Source organism: Sceloporus undulatus, chromosome 1 (genome assembly GCF_019175285.1).
Source record: "Sceloporus undulatus isolate JIND9_A2432 ecotype Alabama chromosome 1, SceUnd_v1.1, whole genome shotgun sequence".
NCBI lineage: Eukaryota > Metazoa > Chordata > Lepidosauria > Squamata > Phrynosomatidae > Sceloporus > Sceloporus undulatus.
Window position 1 is genome coordinate 102,195,606 of NC_056522.1, and position 19,746 is coordinate 102,215,351.

The window sequence follows — 19,746 nt, forward strand, 5'->3', positions numbered from 1 at the left end:
GCAAACTCTGAACAAATCCTGCCAAGAAAATCCCATGACAGGGTAACCTTAGGAAGCCCTAAGTCAGAAATGATTTGAAGGCACACAACAAGAACTACATAGCATTACTTTGTACTAGAAAGAGGGACAATGTCACTCTTTAGCAATATAATTCTGTTTTAGTTACTTTCAGGTACAGTGGTGTGGTTCACTTCTTAGATCCATTTCATACCATTCATTAGTGGTTGGTAGAATTCTGGTGATTGTTCGTTAAACTGGGAATACAGCTAGCCACCCCTCTACATTTGTGGGGGTTAGGGGAACAAGACCCCCGTGAATGTGGAAAATTCGAGAATAAGGCAAGCCCCTTCTACCTCCTCTTTTGATGTCTGGGACAGCTCTAGTTAGAATCAGAGAAGGACATGGGAGGGGCTCACACGTAGGCTCCCCTGCACCTTCCAGTTGCGAATATCAATTCACAAATGCCAAGCCTGCAAATGTGAAGGGCCGACTTCACATTTGTAACTATAACATTTATTTTGTTATTGTTGAGTGCCTTAAATAAATAAATAAATAAATAATAAAACTTTTATTTATATCCCGCTTTTTTGTTTCGACACTAAGTGGCATACAACATTAAAATGATACAATAATATACACAATTCCCACCCTTAAAAAAGGATTAAACAGTTCTAGCGATTAAAATTACAAAGAATAAAATCTAAAAACAATAGAACAATAGTGGACAGAGTCATCACACATATATGTTTGTGGGGGGATCTTTACATGGCCAGGTGCTATTCCGGGAAGGCCTGCTGGAAGAGGTACATCTTGACAGCTTTCTTAAAGCTATCAATGTTGGTAATTTGATGGATCTCATCCAGCAGGCGATCCATAAGCGATCGTGGAAAAAGTCCTCTGGGAGGTCGCAGTCAATCTGGTCTTTGCAGACTGCAACAAATTCCTCCCTGAGGATCTGAGTGCACGGGGTGGATTATACAGAAGAAGGCGATTCCTTAAATAGGTTGGGCCCAGGCCATGAAGGGCTTCAAGTCACTTCCAACTTACAGCAGCCCAAAGGTGAAACTATCATGGGGGTTTCTTGGCAAATTATATTGTGAGGGTTGGTTTTGCCATCCCCTGAGCCTGAGAGAGTGTGACTTGCCCAAGGTCACCAATTAACTAATTTTGGGATGCACAAAGGTATAACAGATTCTCAAGGGTCACAACCTCCTTCAGACAAGTTCTCAGTTTCACACATGCTAGTGGTGGGTAGAGCCAAGGGCAAAAAAGGCCAAAAAAATAATAATGCTTCTCTTATATGCTCAAATTTAATATTATTCTATTTCTATAATGGATCTCCTAGAAATATTTCATGGCTTTAATTTCCTATTTTTTGATATTATGATGTAAGTTAGTAATGTTAATAAATTACATAGTAGGTTATATGGAATTAGATAATTAAGGAAAGATATATCAACTGAAGGATGTATGTAATAGGTTTCAGGAAATCGATTTTAATTTGTCTTATGTCTTGTAGTCTGTACGTCAACTGTTTGTAATTCAATATTATGTCTTCTGTTTTCTTTTCACTGTTTTTTCTTTTTTCTTTCTTTCCCTCTTTTCCTTTTTCCTCTATCTCTTTGATGTGTTGTAAATTTGCATTTTTTATATATTGAATAAAAACTTAATAAATATAAAAAAATACGAGAGTAGTAGCAGTTATTGAAATTGTATAATTATATAAAATATAAAACATATGCAGCTAAAAATGTAGCTCATACAAAACTTCAAAGTCTAACTAAACTAAAAAGCAGTTCAAAGTCTAATCATCAAAATGAAGATCAACAAATATAAAGAACACAGCACATAAAAGTTTTTTTCCTCCTGAGCAGTTAGTCCTCAAAATCCCACTGAAATAAAAAGGTCTTCACTGTCCTATGGAAGGCAAGCAAGGAGAGTGCCAGGCTAACCTATCTAGGAAAGAGTTCCAGAGCCTGAGAAAAGCCACCAAGAAAGCTCTCTCCGAACAGATGTACCTTTGAAGTTAGTGGGATAGAGAGAGGACTTCCCTAGAAGATCTCAAAATGTGGATGGGTTCATATAGGGTGATCTTAATGTAAAGCTCTTGGTAACAAAAGTCTTCAAGGAGGCATTCCGACTTTTAAGAATGGGGGAAACCCATACAAATGCTGAGAAAAGCACTGATATCTCAGGAAGTCAAACCAAGAACCACGATGGTCAAATTCACACACATCTTCGCTTGAGGTTCCTCATACCTGCTGTAACTATGGTTGCATCTGCACTGCAGAAATAATCCAGTTTGATACCACTTTACCATGGCTAAATGCTATGGAATACTAAGAGTTATAGTTTGTTGTGGCACCAGAGCTCTCTGAAAGAGCAGGCTAAATGTCTCACAAAATTACAGTTTTCAGAATTCCATAGCAGTGAGCCATGGCAGTTTAAGTGGTATCAAAGTGGATTATTTCTGCAGTGCAGATACAGTTTAAGTAGCCACTTTCCAAGCTCTAGCTTGGCTGTGAGATTTTCAGAAAGGTGGCTGAGAAGAAATTTAGATGCAGATAACTCTTCTCTCCATATCCAACATCCTATCAGCAGCATCACACTAAAAGCATTTTGTGTGTATCGGCTTCTCTCCATATCCAACATCTTATCAGCAGCATCACACTGAAAGCATTTTGTGTGTATCGGCTTCTCTCCATATCCAACATCCTATCAGCAGCATCACACTAAAAGCATTTTGTGTGTATCGGCTGAATTCTCAATGCGAAATTGCAGTCATTTGATATTTCAGACTTCAAAGCAAAATACATTTTTGAGATAACGTCTAAAGAATGGAATGCCCAGATGGCAATACTGAAATGCCCTATTTCCTGGCAGTAAGCTCTACTTTAGGAACTCTAATAAAAAGATGGCATTTTTGTCTGTTAGGCATTGGTTGACATATCGCCAGTCTAGATTGGAATTTGCCTTCACAAAATATTTTCATCTTTTGTATAATCAAATTTACATTCATGTGACTTTAATATATAAAAATAATTGCTAGGAATCTTTGTTAATGGTATGGGGAAGTTTTAATAAATCAATGCAGTGTTTTTTAAGAAAAGAACTTTTAAGAGGGTGTGATATTGTTCTAAACTCTATTGTTTTACCTGCTTTCTATTAGTATAAATCTGTTCTAATATTGTTAATAGTTTAATTGCACTACAGTGTTGACTCTGTGTATGCTTTTACCTGTACTGTAATCATTTTCATTTGTAAGCTTGTTTCAGTCCCAATCTGGGGGTATAACATTATTATTCTTACTACTATGTGCCCCATTCTTCTCTCAAATGTTTCCACATTTGCTTGAACATTTGCTTTTTTGTTCTGTTTTAGATAACTAAAGAGGGAACTATACTGTTAACATGCAGTCCTTATTCACCATACGTCATAAATTTGAAATTGCATTCCATACTCTTAAATATGATTGTAGAATATTTATGAAACACCATCCAACCTGCATACAGAGAGATTTTGCATGGGAAATTTAAGGATAATGTTTCTCTACTGAGTTGCTTTCTAAATTGGCTTTGGTTGTTTCTCCATAGGCAGCTATTAAAGAAACATGAAAGAATGGAAAAATTCAGCTTGGCAAACCAATTTTGCAAATAGTAATTGACTTTGCTGCACTAGCAGGAAGCTCACAGAGCCTGGGGATGAGGAAGGTCTAACAGTTCTAATAAGTCTCTGGAATGTCATCTTTAACACTAATATTCAAGTTTCAAGTCCTCACCTCTGTAAAGAAAATAAATTTTGGAAATGTTACCTGTTTGAGTTTTCCTCTCTCCTGGATCCATCATGTTAGTAAGGTCAATCTATCCGTCAGATTTTATTCACTCCTACATATACAACTTCCTTTGTACACACCTCTCCTCCATCTCTTCTAGCTTTATAATCTGTATCTGTAACAACTCTCCAACTATATTATCAGTAATATGTAGTTTGAACAGCCAGTTTGGGAGTGGTGCAGAGGACTGCAATGGGGAGAAGAGTGGAAGAAAGTTCTGCTGCACAGGAAGTTGAACCTCATGCTGTAGTGATTACAGCAGATCCATTCCTTGATCTGGTCTAGGTTTGTTAGAATGTCGCAGACTGAGTATTAGATAGGCCACCCAAAGTTCTCTGTTGGATGTCTAGGAAATTAAAACAGTTTGTCTGTGACTATGGACAGAGAAGGAATTGTTGTTGTTGTTGTTGTTGTTGTTGTTGTTGTGTGCCTTCAAGTTGTTTCCAATGTATAGTGACTCTAAGGCATGTTTCTTTACAGGGGGGTTGCCTCCTGTGAAGCTGAGAGACAGTGACTTACCCAATGTCACCCAGTGGGTTTACATGGAAAAGCTAGGATTCAAACCCTGGTCTCCAGAGTTATAGTTCAACACTCAAACCACTACACCACACTGAAATTATCCAACTCTCCACTCTATCACATGCATCTGAGAAAGTAGGCTCAACTCTACGAAACGTCATGCGTTACCCCAATGTCTATCTTTCAGTTAATCTCAAAGGTACTGCAAGATAACTTTGCATGCAGGCATAATCCAGGTGCTCAGCCCCACGTGTGCTGAATCTTCTTCATACCCTATATACTCAACTATGAGTCGACCTCACGTATAAGTCGAGGGCAGGTTTTAAAGCCAAAATTATGGATTTTGATATGGCCCGTGAATAAATCAAGGGTAAAATCTAGGGCCATGTAACAAAGGATGTAAAGGATGAAGCAAAGGAAAACAATGCCAAAGAATTTACAAAATTCCAGAAGGCAAAACTCTTTGTACTCATACTAAAAGCTGGATTGATGAGAGAATAGAAGTCAGTGCTTCCAGGGCAGACGACTCTCTTGCTTTTCAACAGGGGATGATTCCTTTTTATATATGTAAGAGTTGTAGTACAATACTTAGATCGATCCGTGGATAAGTCAACAAGTTTTTTGGGTCTGCATAAGAAAGGCTATAGCTGGTGAACCAGTCAAAACTGATAAAAGATGCTTGGATCCATAGGGGGCCTTTGCTCTTGAGTGACAATTTTGGATCAATAAGTACGCTGAAAATTCAGAAAAAGGAACCTTTTTGTCTTGAGGGAAGCACTGGATTCCCTCACCGAGAAAAGCATATTGGGTGATATATGGCAGGCAACAGGGTCTGAGGTTTGCATCCCAAATGGGTAGATCCACTTCTACTCTCCCAACTCATTTGTATACACACAACCAACCACCACCACCACATGCCCCTTTCCATGCTTTCTTTCACCAAAACAGAAATAAATTTTTGTTTCAGCAGATTTTTAATGTGCGAGCATCAGAAGTCATATGTTTTATTTATTTATAACTACTTCTGTATGTTTTAAAATGATTTTCCATTTTTAATGTGCAGATTTTTATTGTTTTTATTATTAAGGTTTTTAAATGTACTATCTTTGAGAGCCACCTTGGGTCCTGTTCTGGAAGAAAGGTGACATATAAATAAAATAAATCTTTCACAAAAGTTGTACAGCAATAAAGAAGGAGCTGCTCCTTCAAAAGCCATAGGTTCAGGCATCTTAAAGTACCTGACTCAATTGGCTTCACTTGCTCCTTGCCCTTCAAGTAAAGTAGAATCTTTGTGGACACTTAATGATGCTCCAAGCATCTTGTGCAAATGGCCCATAATAAATCTTGATTTGTTCTCTCCATAGGTATTTCAGGCATGAGAAATGAATACTTCAGGAACCAATACTCTCCTTGGGTATTTCATGAACAAGTATTTCAGAAATGAGGAAGAGCTCATTGCTGAACTGGGGGCGGAGCTGGATGAGGAGATTCAGTGGGCTGGATCTGGCCCACAAGCTGGAGACTGTAAAATAAGGCTGCATGCAAGTGCCACTAAAATCAGGTCACTTTAGAGTAAAAATGCACAGGACTAAATGTAAATACTGATAACCCATCAACTGCAATTGTCATCAACTGCCTTATGCATAATTCATGTCCATTATATATACCCAACATATGCAGATGAACTTCATCTAGCGTCATTGCAGCCCTCCACAAATCAGGAGGCTCATGTCTGGATATCTCAGAGCTGACAATTCCTTTCAACGATCTTTGTTCATTGATAATTTCAGCTGGAAGCCACCAGACATCTATTTGTACTTTTGGCCTAAATCTAGGGTTGCCATAAGTCAGGACCTCCAAATTGGGACAAATGTAGGACAAATTTTTCTAATGTAGGATACATTTTTAAAACATGGAGGACATGTGAAAAAATTGATTTTTTTTTTAATGTTAATATAAATGCCTGTTTCTTAGGCATGATCAAAATGGAGGACATTTGGGCATTATTTCTAGACAGATGGCAGAAATGGACTTCCCTTTCTGGCAAAACACCCCCGACCTCCGTTCCAAAACACACACAACAGCACATTTGGGCATTTCACATGGCTTTACTAAACATGGACTCTTGCATCAGAGGCTTATTCCATAACCAAACCCCTTGGGTTTAACACTTAGCATGGTTTAACATGGCTATGCATATTGAACATGTCAAGGTGGTTTCACCGTTCTTGCACCAAGTGTACTTCTCAGAAGTGTGTGTCATGGGACTTTGGTTTTTCTTGACTGCGCATGAGTTTGTAAAAATCACAGCAATTTACATTGGCCTTGCCTCAGAACCAAAACCACACAGAAAAGGCACTTTGGAAAGTCACACTCTCTCGGCTTCTGAAACAGTGCATGCATGCCTCTCAAGCTGACCCACTCATATCATCTTCATCATCATCATCACCACCACACTATCACTGTCAAAGTAAGGGAGACTTGTTAGCATTAAAAGCACCCCCAAAAAACTCACCTTGAGGCCTCTCTGGCCACTCACTCACCACCTCCTTCCCCTCCTCCTTTTCCTCCCCCTCCTCCTCCTCCTTCTCCTTCTCCCCCTCCTCCATTCGCCTGGGGGCTGGGGCAGATGGGGCGGAGGAGGAGGGTGGCAAGCGGTTGGGTGCACAGCAGGGAGGGTGGCACATGGCTGCACGCAGGAGGCAAACCGCCTCCAGCTTCGCCTCCTCCACGCAGCCGTGTGGCCTGGGGAATAGGGGGCGGAGGAGGAGGAGGTGAGTGGCGCAGCCACGCGGGGAGGCAAAGGCGGACGGAGCCAGCGCCTCTTGCACACGGGCGCACCACCTTCCCCCACCTCCTCCGCCCCCTCTTCTCCTCCTCCCCGCGCGCAAGAGGCGCTGGCTCCGTCCGTCTTTGCCTCCTCCATGCGGGTGGGCGCAAAACCTGGGGGCGAGGGGGCGGAGGAGGAGGGTGGTGCGGGCACGCGGGGAGGCGCTTCCTCCGCCCCAGGCAGGCCTCGCTGCCCTCCTCTTCCTCCCCGCCTCCCCGAGGAGGAGGAAGAGGGCAGCGAGGCCCTGCAGGCCGCAGCAACTCAGCTGCAACCGGGGGGTCCCGGTTTTTGGGCTGCACCTGTGCCGGGAGGGGCCCGGGGCCCCCAAAATCGGGAAATTCACGGGTGCAGCTGGGTTATGGCAACCCTACCTAAATCTGACAATACGGTACATTTTGTACTTTTGACCCAAATCTGATGAACAGTACTTTTCTACTTCTTGCTTAGATTTGCACAAAGGAGCAACCTTCTGCCTGTTTAGTCAAGGTACAAATAAATACACATGTGCATGTACAATGTGATGCTCATCAGTCCCACTGAACTTGACTGAAATGCCTCCTCTGATGAACACAGAGACAGATGTACACTCCCACCTCCAAATCTCACAGCAGTTATTTATGACTAATTTTTAATGATTTTGGTGGTTTTCCTCCCCCTCCTTTTCCATTAATGGTACTGCTTTAAAACTACTACTTCCAAATTCTTTTGTGATGCATCTATGATCTTCTGGATATCTGCCATTTTAGTTGTTTCATTCGGTGTATTTTTTAAAAAATGTGTGTCATAACATTGATCTGTTTTTAATGAAACTCTAAGCCACCAGGGATGCTATATGTGGCAGAAAGGAAACATAAGAATACTTTAAAATAAATAGCATTTCTAGAACAGGATCAGGACCCGAATGTGTAACAAAAGAAGAAAAATTACAACAAAGTGCTCCTTAAAGCAATCTGCCAGCACACATTCCATTTAAATTCACTATCAGCATTCTCAGAAGATGCAGCTTTAATCCCCAGAATGAGAATTGCCATGCTTTTTCACTGAACAGTCAAGAGCCATCCCCTTTGAGAAAAGAGGCATATTTTCACCAGCTGCAGGCTGCCTCCATCAGCAAGCTGTATGACAAGCAGAAACACAATCACAGTTGCTCTGCCTTGATGCAAATTGACGCTGCTCATGCCGATCTGCCATTGACAGATGATGCAGGTGCTAAGACAGTCTGGGGAATATGTCACCCAAAGTCTTTTTTGCACCTCCACACTGACAAAAAAGAACCAGCAATCAAACACTAAAATTAGTCAATAACAGGTGCAAGGTCAAACGGGGTGGCAGGCAGATTTGGGAGGAAGGAAGATCCCAGGCCAGACTGAAAAGTATTGAACCTAGGGCAACAGTGGCTGGAGCTGTCTGCTTTATGAAAAGGGTGGGGAGAATTAAAAGGAAGAGATTTCTTTTTCCTGCCCCAAATTATTAAGACTTGAGCAAGTAGACATGTTCTATTTTCTATTTATTATCAGTCATCTACTAACTTAAATTCAAAGAGACAGAATAAGGACCACAAATAATATTTCTGGTCTGCTTCAAAAACAGACATTCCATTAACAGTAGCAATTCTGCACAGACCACTTTGTAAATCATCTCAAGTGATTCCACTGCCTTAGGCATCCCCTTGACCCTATGCAGTGACAAAATAAACCCCTTCCCGGGGTACAGCAGCCACCAGGATCTTTAGCAGTACAGTAGCAGTATCTGCCTTCAAGTTGTCTGTCAAATTATGATGACCCCAAGAATTTCACAGCATTTTCTTAGACAAGGAATAACCTTCTTCTGTTTACCACTGCCTTCTTCTGAATATAGCACCTGATACTCCCTGGTAGTTTTCCTTTTAAGTGCTGGCCAGGCCTGACCTCCTTAGTTTCCAAGATCGGTTGGGATTTAGTACCATCAGGGTATTCAGACTATCTCACTAGGATCTTTACAAGACCCATTTCCACCGTTGTCTCTGTGTGAGGGCTATTCATCTGGGCTTTCCAGTTGTATTCATGATTACTGCTGACCAGGTGGTGGGCATGAATATGTTAAATAAAAAATATAATGTTAACGAATACAACTTATGTTATATATTAAAATATAATAAATGGCACACATTACCATCTTCCAGCACATTAACATTTATATAGTTACAGTCATCCCTTCTCATCAATATAATACTATCAGTGTAAATCTTAATCACATCAACACAATCTTATCTCACTATCTCTCTCCCTCTCTCCTTTCCCCATCCCCTCTACTCTCCACAAAACTCAGTCTATACCTCAGTAGTGAGAATCATAGAAGTTTTCTAATGCTGTTGGATTACAGATCACAAAAGTTTTAGCCATCACAGCCAATGATACTGAGACTTGAAATTCAATACCATCTGGAGGGCCACATGATTCTCAACACTGCTGTATCTCTGCATTTGATTCTCATCTTTCCAAACAAACATCTCCTTCCTCTCATTCCCACAACTAATTACCACCAATATGAACATATACTTTCCTCTAAAACTTTCTCCACCTCCCAATCTTCATCACTCCCCTTCTTTTCCTTTATCATGTTACATTACTAATTTCTGTTGTTAGTTGCCATCAAGTCAACTTCAGTTTACACCAAATTTATGAAGAGATCTCTATGAGCCCTGGTCATCAACTACCCACCATAAGTTAAGAAGGCTCTGGCTTCCTTGACTGAGTCAATTGACCAACAATGTGGTGTTCATCTTTTCCTATGGCTTTACATTTTACCAAGCATTATTGTATTTTCCAGTGAGTCACATCATCTCATGATATCTCCAAAGCATGACAGCCTGTTTATTCATCTTCTAGTGAGAGTTCAGGCCTGATGTGCTCCAGGACCTGTTAATTTGTCCTTTTAGCAGTCCCTGATATCTGTAAAAATCTCCTCCAACACCACATTTCAAATGCATTTATTTTCTTCCCGTCAGCTTTCTTCATTGGCCAGCTATGGCATGAATGATTCTGACTTCATTATTTACAGATACATCTTTATACTTGAGGATCTTATCTAATTCTTTCCTTCCAAGTCTCAGTCTTACAATTTCTTGACCAATCTCAATTTTGACTAATGACTAAGCTAAGCTATACACTACTATATAAAAACTTAAATTATAATACAACTTACATAATGAAATACATCAGGACCTTTTTATCTGCAGGCTTGCCATTTGCAGATTTAAGCATTCATGGACAGGAAGCCCTGTTGTCCTCAATGGCGGCACATGCGTGCAGCCACACTAGTGGGGGCACACACACTGCACCATCATTAGTGACAATGAGACTTGAGTTCCTGAATTTTTTGGTATCTGTGCGGGGGTCTAGAATGGATCCTCCCATGGATATGAAGGTCTGACTGTATAAACCTAGTAAGTGAATGTTCTGCTAGCAAGCACACATAGTACTAATCTAACTCAAAAACATTTGGGTTGTTCTTCAGACACAGAGAATAGGAAATATGTTGCTACTATACTACCAATCAAATACAAATTCTAAATAAATTAATAATAATAATAATAATAATAATAATAATAATAATAATAAATGAAAAACAAGAAATTTCTATGAAATCTTTTCTGGAAAAAAAAGAAATAAATTGGTAGAGTTACTATCAAATGAAATATAGATTTAATGAGGACATGAAGACGGTGGGAATTGAGATACAACCAACAGAAATTGACGAACTAATAATGAAAGAAGAAGATAAGAAAATAGCTAAATATTATAAACTATTCAGAGATAGAGAGTTAGAAAAAGAACCAATAAAGCAATACATGATAAACTGGGCAAAGGATATAGGACATGAAATCCCATTAGAAGCATGGGAGAAAGCCTGGGGGGGGGGAGCTCTTTCACCAAATGTCAGGATTTAAAGGAATTTTTTTTAAAAATTAGCAATAGGTGTTATTATACCCAGGCCAGAATGAAAAAGATGTTTAAAATAGAAACAGATAGGTGCTAGAACTGCCAAAAAGAAAAAGGAACGATGATCCACATGTGGTAAAAAGGTTTTGGGATGATATACACAGAATAATACAGCAAATTTATGGTATAAAATATAAGAAAAGACCGGAATTGTACCTTCTGAATATGACACATTTCATGAAGGCAGAGGATGAGAACAAGCTATGGAGAATTATACATGATAACACTGGCTAGGATATTAATAGAAAAATATTGGAAATCAAAGGAGAAGTTACAGGTAGATGAGTGTCTGTTAAAACTTAATGAGATTAGAAAGTTGGACAGACTTTCATGTACTCTGGAGGACAAGAAGAGAGACAAAATAGAAAAGGAATGGATTCAGATAGTGACATATTGGGAGAAAAGATGGGGTGTGGATAAAAACTTGATCTAATATTATGTATAACTATAATATGCGAATAAATCAGAAGAAGAAATATTTTTCAAGGAAATCAAAGTTATAGGGACTATTAGATAAAATTAGGAGAATATGTATGGACATACAGCCCTTTGTATATAAAAAAAGGAAATGTGATAATTCAGTGATGGGATTGTACAACTTTATTGCAAGAAACATATAGAAGTGTGATAGGCAACACAGATAAGTTATTTTAAAGCAGGAAGTGAAGAAAAAGAAGAGAAAGAAGATCAAATGTCTTGTGTGTTATTGAAGTTTGCACTTATGTGACTTGTACTGATGAAGATATTATTGGAAAATTTAATCAAGATATAATAAAAAAAACCAAATACAAATTCTACAGGGTATAGGGGCACCTCAAGGAGTAGATTAAAGAATAAATGTATTGTACAGTGCCATAATAAGGGCAGTATTTTCATTCTACTATTCTTAATGCATTCTACTAATTCTTAGTGTTTCAATTCAATGCAATTTTTCACCAATCTTGTGATCTCCAGATGTGTTTGGTTATATGTTCCATCTTCCCTAGCCACTGGCCATGCTAACAGGCCCATTTCAGGGAGCACCAGGCCAGAGTAGGCTGACTTACAGGACTCTGTAACACTACAGTTTCATAAAACATGTAAAACTACAACAGTGACAGGTTCACTATTCACATAGCATTCTCAGGGTACAACCCACATCTTATAAAATTCAATTGTGAAAGCTCAAATGCCCTTAATAGCTTTGGATTGCACACTTTGGAAAAGTAATACAAAACTCTGCTCAGATTATAACTTGAACAATTTTCTTCAACTTACCTAAATTTCCTCTTCAGCTTCACAAAGCAACCTTTCTTTCATATTCTACACTTCCAAGAACCATTCCTGTGTACTACTGGGGAAAAATGTTGTTAGGAATATTGGACTTACTTAGGGGTGCTCAGAGAGATCAAATTGAAATCTACTGTGGTGTAGCTGTCCAAAGTTGTGATCAGCCAGCTACCTTTTCAGACATATTTATTTTCAACTATTTCCTGTTTGTGGCATGCTGCAATCTGGATCTGGGTTTGGAAAAGTTATTTTCTGATAGAGTTTCCAGATCTCCAGCCAGCACACCTACTGGCCATGCTGAGTAAGGCACCTTCAGCACCTGGAGATCTCTGGAGAGAGCAAGCATTGCTTGGATTTGTTGGGATCCTGTTTGAATTTATATCATAAATTTATTGATATTTGTGTTCTTGTAGGTAGAAGAGTCTGGTTTTAAAATTTCCAGTATAAAAAGAGTATAAAAAGAGTGTGCAGATGACATCTATGTTACACATGACAAAGGAATGCTTTGGCCACATGAACTCTTAGTCTATAAAGAAGTGTGGTTTTACCATTTGACCAGTGTCCTTCATATTCATAGTGTCACTGATATAGATCTTTTCAGGTACCATGGTGTCTGCCATATTTATGCACCATCTATGGCAGTTTCTCCTTTTCTTGCTAGCTCCACCTTCTATACCTTGTACTGTTACCACTCAGTTTGGTGGCAGTGTGTTGCACTAGCCTAGAGATCCTGCAAGAACTCTCCTGCAACTTTGAAACTGTATCTACACTACATCGTTATACTAACTGGATTTCACTTTATCTCCCATGATTCTATTTAAAGTATCCTAGGATCTGTAATTTGCTGAGCTACTTAAAATTCTCTATTAGACAACACTAGTCCACTACCCTGTTGCACAGCTGCAGAGCTATTTATCAAACAAAAGGAAGAATTTCCACAAATCGGTGGCATCTGGTATCTCCCATGTCAGTGAATCTATTCCAGGTTGAGCTAAAGTACCTATCCAAGGTGCTGAATGTATTTGGGTATAGGGTTTAGCATTTTGGAGAGTGCTTTTAAATCATAGCTTAAAACCTGGGGTAGATTCACTTCCCACTGACATGGAAGTCAGCAGCCACCACAGCAAAAAAAATTACAAAAAATTGCTGGGGTTACGGACACAAGACCCCTGTGAAAGCGGGAAAATGCAAATTAAAAAAACACTATTTTTTTAACCTGAGAGAACACAAATGTTTCAATTTCTAGATCCTCCAACACAGCTCTATGGAAGTTGACCATATTATTGTGCTGGAGGACCTACAAATGCCCAGAGAATTATTCTCATTAGGAACTTCTAGGTCCTCTAGTGCAAATTCTGGTAAAAGTTGGCTACAGAGTCATGTTGGAGGACCTAGAGATTCCTAGAGAGAACATATTAATCAAATCCATAAAAATCAAAGCCACAAAACTAGAGGGATGATGTTATTCCAGAGGATGAAGCCATAGGATGATTTTAGAGGAAGTGAAAGTAGTATGCATCTTATATACCTGTGTACTGCAGCTACATGTTGAGTTTCTGATAGATTAAATAAAAATGCCAGGTACTGGCAGCATAACAGACATTTCAACAGCAATTATAACTTATCTGCAGATGTATGTCTTAATTAAAAATGCACACAATACCATTAGAGTGATAATAAATGTACAAGTTTATCAGCTTTAAACCAGTAAACATACTCAATCTTACATACCATTGATTGGATAGGCTTTAATGGCTGTTGTAAAGCAGCTTATAGCCTACTGTTTAAATACATAATCATAGAGATAAGTAGCTGTTCCAGTAGCTACTGACTAAATGACTGATAAATAATTTATAAAATGCACACCTTACAGTTCATCGGTCATTCAAAAGCACTCTTCCCTATCATTTAAATATGCACCGCAACTTAAATTGAGAAAAGAGGAAGATAGCAATCGAAGGGAGCACTTGCATCTTAGCAATCAAACAGCAGGTTTTGTTCCAGAAATAATAGTAAGAGTAAAATATTTCCTATCAGGTCAGAGTTGTGTAGTGATCTGACCACTGGACCAGGACACTGGGAGACCAGGGTTCAGATCTCTGCTTGACTACTGAAACCCACGTCAGAGGATGGCAATGGAAAAACCCTCTGAAGAAACTTGCCAAGAAAACGCTATGATAGGTTCACCTCAGGCTTGCCATAAGTTGGAGATGATTTGAAGGCACACAACAACAACAACAACAACAACAACCTCAGTCACTTCCTAGTGACACTGCAGATAGTCCAGAAATGAAGTCCTTTAAAAATGCAGCTATGAACTCACGCTGAACTGTTCTAGATGCTGAACATTCATTTAACTAAGCTTAAGCTCTTATTGCCCATCCATAGGTGCAGTTTGCTGAAACTTGCTATAGTCTGCTAGCTGGAGGATTGGAGCCCTTCAAAAATGACTGCCACAGCTGTCTAGCCATTGAGCCCATGTAAATTTTTATTTAAAAGGAACCCTATGTTCTTATGGTACTCCAAAAACCAAAGGCTGTGTGACAGCACATGGGCAAAAACAACTGAATCTGCCACAGGCAACAACAACAGATTCATCATAACATAATGTCTCCGAGCCCCACTATTGACTGTCGAGGCTGTGAACAGATCCAGAAGAACCTAAAGCACCACACTTCTTATACTTATTTCCTATCATTAAACAACCTTCCAGATGATCATGGCTGCCTGCATCTCATATCCAGGCAAAGGCCAGATAAGAATAAATCCAAAGAATCAGCATTAGCCACTTTTCATAGCATGTCGGTTGCAGAAATATTATTGCTAAATGGAGAATTTTAAATGGACTTTCCATGTTGAATCCAGTGATGTAGCACTGACAGTTTAGAAGAAAATCACTGATATAGAGGCTAAAGTCCGAAGATCCCCTGATAGATCTGGATTTCATTTAACCACTTCACAATCTGGTCTTACTTCTTTAGGTTTCATCATGGATATTACAAGGCAGGGACATAAGATTTATTTAACACACAAGCAGAATCATGAAATGCATTTCCTTTAATAAAGCTAATGCAGATTTAATATAGCTATTGCTGTAAGTTGTGTGGGAAATTCACAGCTACCAGAAAACACCTATGTGAGAGAAAGTGTAGTTGTAAAAAGACTCCACTGGCACAGCAAAAAAATTGTCATAAAATATAATTTATCCTCCATCGTTATCCATAATTTGCACAAGAAGTCCCCAGAGAGAACATTAAGTTGGTTGATAGTTGCTGGAAAGGGGGAACATTTAAGACCTTGGGGTTTCTGTTGGATGTGGGGGAGAGTTATCTTGGGGACAAAGCTCTTTCAGTTTGGGTTTATGATCACAAAAATAAATGCAGATATATAACCATATAAAACAATGCAGCTTTTCAAAAGAGCAGTCACTGAGCAAAGGATGGTGACAGCTTAATATACTCTTACACAAACTATATGATACATATATGCCAAAAAAGGAGACTGCAGTAAACTTCATGGCATTTAAAACTGAAGCTTTTAAGACCTGAACAATTAGAGTGCAGCCACAAGATATTAATAAATAAATACTGTGGGCCACATAAAACAGTTCTTCTGCTATACCTACATAAAGATTTTCCACACTGCTACACTCCTACATGAAGCAATAAAAGAAATACTGAGACATTTTATTGCCACAATAAGACTGGAAGCAAAAGAAAATCCTTCATTTCTATGAAGGGAAAATAATGTATTGTGTCTTTCACAGCCAAGCTTCTAAGTGAATGGATATCAGAGGAAAACAATAAAGCATGGAGTCATCCTGACTGGACTACCACTGAATTTTAATATTACACTGACCATAGGAATGCATGAGCATCCTGTGCCACAACTGAGAGCAGCAGGCCACTGTACGGATGAAGGCAGGATATGGGGCAAGAGGAATCAGTAAGAGTCACCCGCACCCATGGTATCTGCTGTTTGAGGCAGTTGCTTCACTCATTATGATGAAAAGGCTAGCCCTTCTAGTGGAAGAAGGATCTTGACAATGCAGTCTATGTACTGTATGTGCGTATATCCAAATGAGATTATGGGGTGGGTGTGAGAGAGAGCAGGGCATGTATGTATGCATTGTATGTGTGTACTGAACATTTTGAGACAATAGGTATAGATTAAAACAGTGTATGTTGTATTATATGTATGGACGGCCAGAGCGGTGTAGTGGTTTGAGTGTTGGACTATGACTCTGGAGACCAGGTTTCAAATCCTCACTCAGCTATGGAAACCCACTCTCAGCCTCAGAGGGGAGTAAAGGCAAACACCCTTCTGAAGAAATCCTGCCAAGAAAACTCTGTGATAGGTTCACCTCAAGGTTGCCATAAGTCAGAAATGACTTGAAGGCACACAATTTTTAAAGAGGAGTGGTAAGAGATTGTGCATATTTATTTATTTCTACCTTACCCTATCATCCTACAATTTGGACTAGCTAACAACAATAATTGACTATGAAGAGAACTGGGGAGAGAGAGAATTAGAAAATGACTTCCATAGCAGCTTCCATTCCTGGACTATGCAACCTTGCATTTTGTTATGTTTGTTATTATCAGCTATCCTCTGTACTTTAGATTAAAATTTCTCCAATAATGATCCCTTTTTTATTTTTGTTTTTTGCTAGGACTATTTGGGATACAGTTGCTAGCTAGGAAGATAAAACATCACCCATTCCTTTCTGATAAAAGCAACAACCACATTGCCTTACCACACTATGTGTGCACCAGATTCACTTCATAGCAAGATACTTAATGCATGCACATTTCAGAATAATTTATTTAAAGAACAAGGACAACTGTATATACTTTTAAGGGAAAATCATCATAATTACCTTATTTGGCAGCATTTTAAAAAATATGAATTAAAAAAAACTAATGAAAGCCAGCATAACATATCCAACTGTCTAACAGGGTAGGTATCAATACTTTCCATTTAATTTCATATACAGAAAGACCTCATATACAGGAAATATAGGAAAGTTGTTGTTTATATAATTTGTGGCAATAACACTTCATAATTTTAGGAAGACATTGATCTTGTTGATATATATTATATGGCAACAGACAGAAGCACAACAGATTATTACTTTTGCCTGATAGGAAGCAAATGTATAAAAGAGCTACTCAGAGTGCAAAGTAAAAACAGGCCTCCCTTGCATCTAGCATTTTCATTTCTACCCATATTTGCATGTCACAATAATCCACCATTCATGGTAGGCATGTTTTGTTACTTAAACCTTGAATTTGTCCTACATGTGACATAATAAGCCAGTTTACCACTCCTATTTCTGTTCTGCTCCTGTTCCACTCCATTTTTTCAGGCCCTGTTTTGGTATGCAAAACAATTCAAGAGTAAATCATGGTTCCAGATTCAAATGTAATACAAAGAAACAGTTTAAACCAGAGCAGAGCCTGAAAAAGATACCTTTTTTAAATTATCAGAATCACTTGCCCAGCTGGCTGGAGAATTCTCAGAATGTAGACCAATAAATTGAAGTTCTCACTCTCTTGTTTAAATAACCAGAGTTTTTTAGCCAACAATTAACTCTAATTTTCAATTGTGGCTCATGGCTGGCTAGCACTCTATAATTCTCATTCCATATGTCTCATGGGGATGGGTTTAGACACAACATGAAGTCAGACTGCAACAATGTACATGTCCAGCCACTATGTTGAGAAGAACAGAATTGTTGTCATTAAGAAAATGAACTCTATTCTTTGTATGATTAAGTTCACCCTCAGCTGATTTTACTTTCTGGATACTGATATGCATAATTATGAAGACTGTTGTTGCACCTTTGCCCAAATGACCACCTAGCATCAAGCAGATGGATGCTCATGAACTCCCTTTTCTTTCCAAGCCTGATAAATGAAAAGTCAAGTGATCATCATCAATTTTTTTCTATGAACAATTCATACATATTGCCTCTCCCCCTCCTGAGACACATCTCCTGTCCGTAAAGGCATGAAGAACATGCTGATGACATTAAAGGCTATCATCCAAGCCAACATAATTCTGGTTTTAGGTAATGTTGAGTTGTAATGCAAATTATGCCAGAGAGTAATGCTGAAAATATTGTCAGTTAGCTCTGTAGGTTTACATTCACTTGGATGCTAAGCAGTTCCGCACTTATTTGACAGTTGCCATGGTGAGCCTTGATCAGTAAGTATGCAAACATGCATTCAGTTGTGGTACAGGAGAATAAACACAGATCTTAAATGCTTAAGTGAGAGGCAAATGCTTATGGACTGTGAGGAACAAGACTGCTCCCTTTCCATTTATTACCTGCATATTTGTAATAGGCAAGTCTTTTAAAATACAATAAATGGCATGAAAACAAAGGACATACTAAACATCAATCTGTCTCTGAAACGTCATCTTACTTTCTCCTATACCAGGGATGGGAACTGTGGAGCCCTCCAGATGTTACTGAACTACATTTTCCAGAAACCAATGGTGAGGAGTGCTGGGAGCTGCCGTTCAACTAAAACACTTCGGGATGATTACATTATTCTCACCCCTGCCCTAGACATTTAATGATAGATTAGATTAAATAGGCCATCCACTGATTCCAGCAGAAACTGAGGTTTGGATTTAGGGGGTCATCTAGAGGAATGGAGTTTCTCAGCTGGGCAATGACATAGTTACCAAGCCATGACCCTATGAGTTCAGATTTGTTAGATGCTTGATATAAAGGGGAAGAAAGGGTACATATTTTTATCATAGCACAGCTGATGACTGCTGTGTTTACAGTGTTTACCTGTTTTCCTGAACTGAGGGCCACTGAAAAATATTCTGTTTGTGGATATCTAGGGCTCACGGTGAGCAAAATAAACAGTTAAATTCATTTTTCAAAGTACAGTTAACATCCCTTTGTGTCGCATAGTTTGGGAATTACTGCACTGATACATCGAATCGCCTTCTTGATCCCTAGTAATAACAATAGTAGTAGTAGCAGCAGCAGCAGCAATGATGATGATATCTCTATCTTTCCTCAAAACGAATGTGTAAATCTGGCTTTCCCCTTTCTTGCGTACTATCATGTACAAGATGATGACAATAATATTTTTCTTCAAAACAAGTATGTGAATTTGGCTTTCCTTTTTCTGGCCTACAATTATGTATGAGCATATCATCTTCCATCCATGAATGATATTTCTAAAAAGCATCTGAGGCAGGAAAGCAATGAGGTCCGTCTCCAAACAAAGATGATGCATGGATGGGGGAATGCTCTGGTTTTGTTTGTTTGTTTGTTTTGTGTTTATCAT

At 38.9% G+C, this 19,746-nt stretch overlaps 1 protein-coding gene across 1 annotated transcript in view; it reads right to left on the minus strand.

The window, feature by feature from the left end:
* Positions 1-19,746, minus strand: part of CLVS2 (clavesin 2) — a 68,576-nt gene that overhangs the window by 15,465 nt on the left and 33,365 nt on the right. The window lies entirely within an intron of this gene.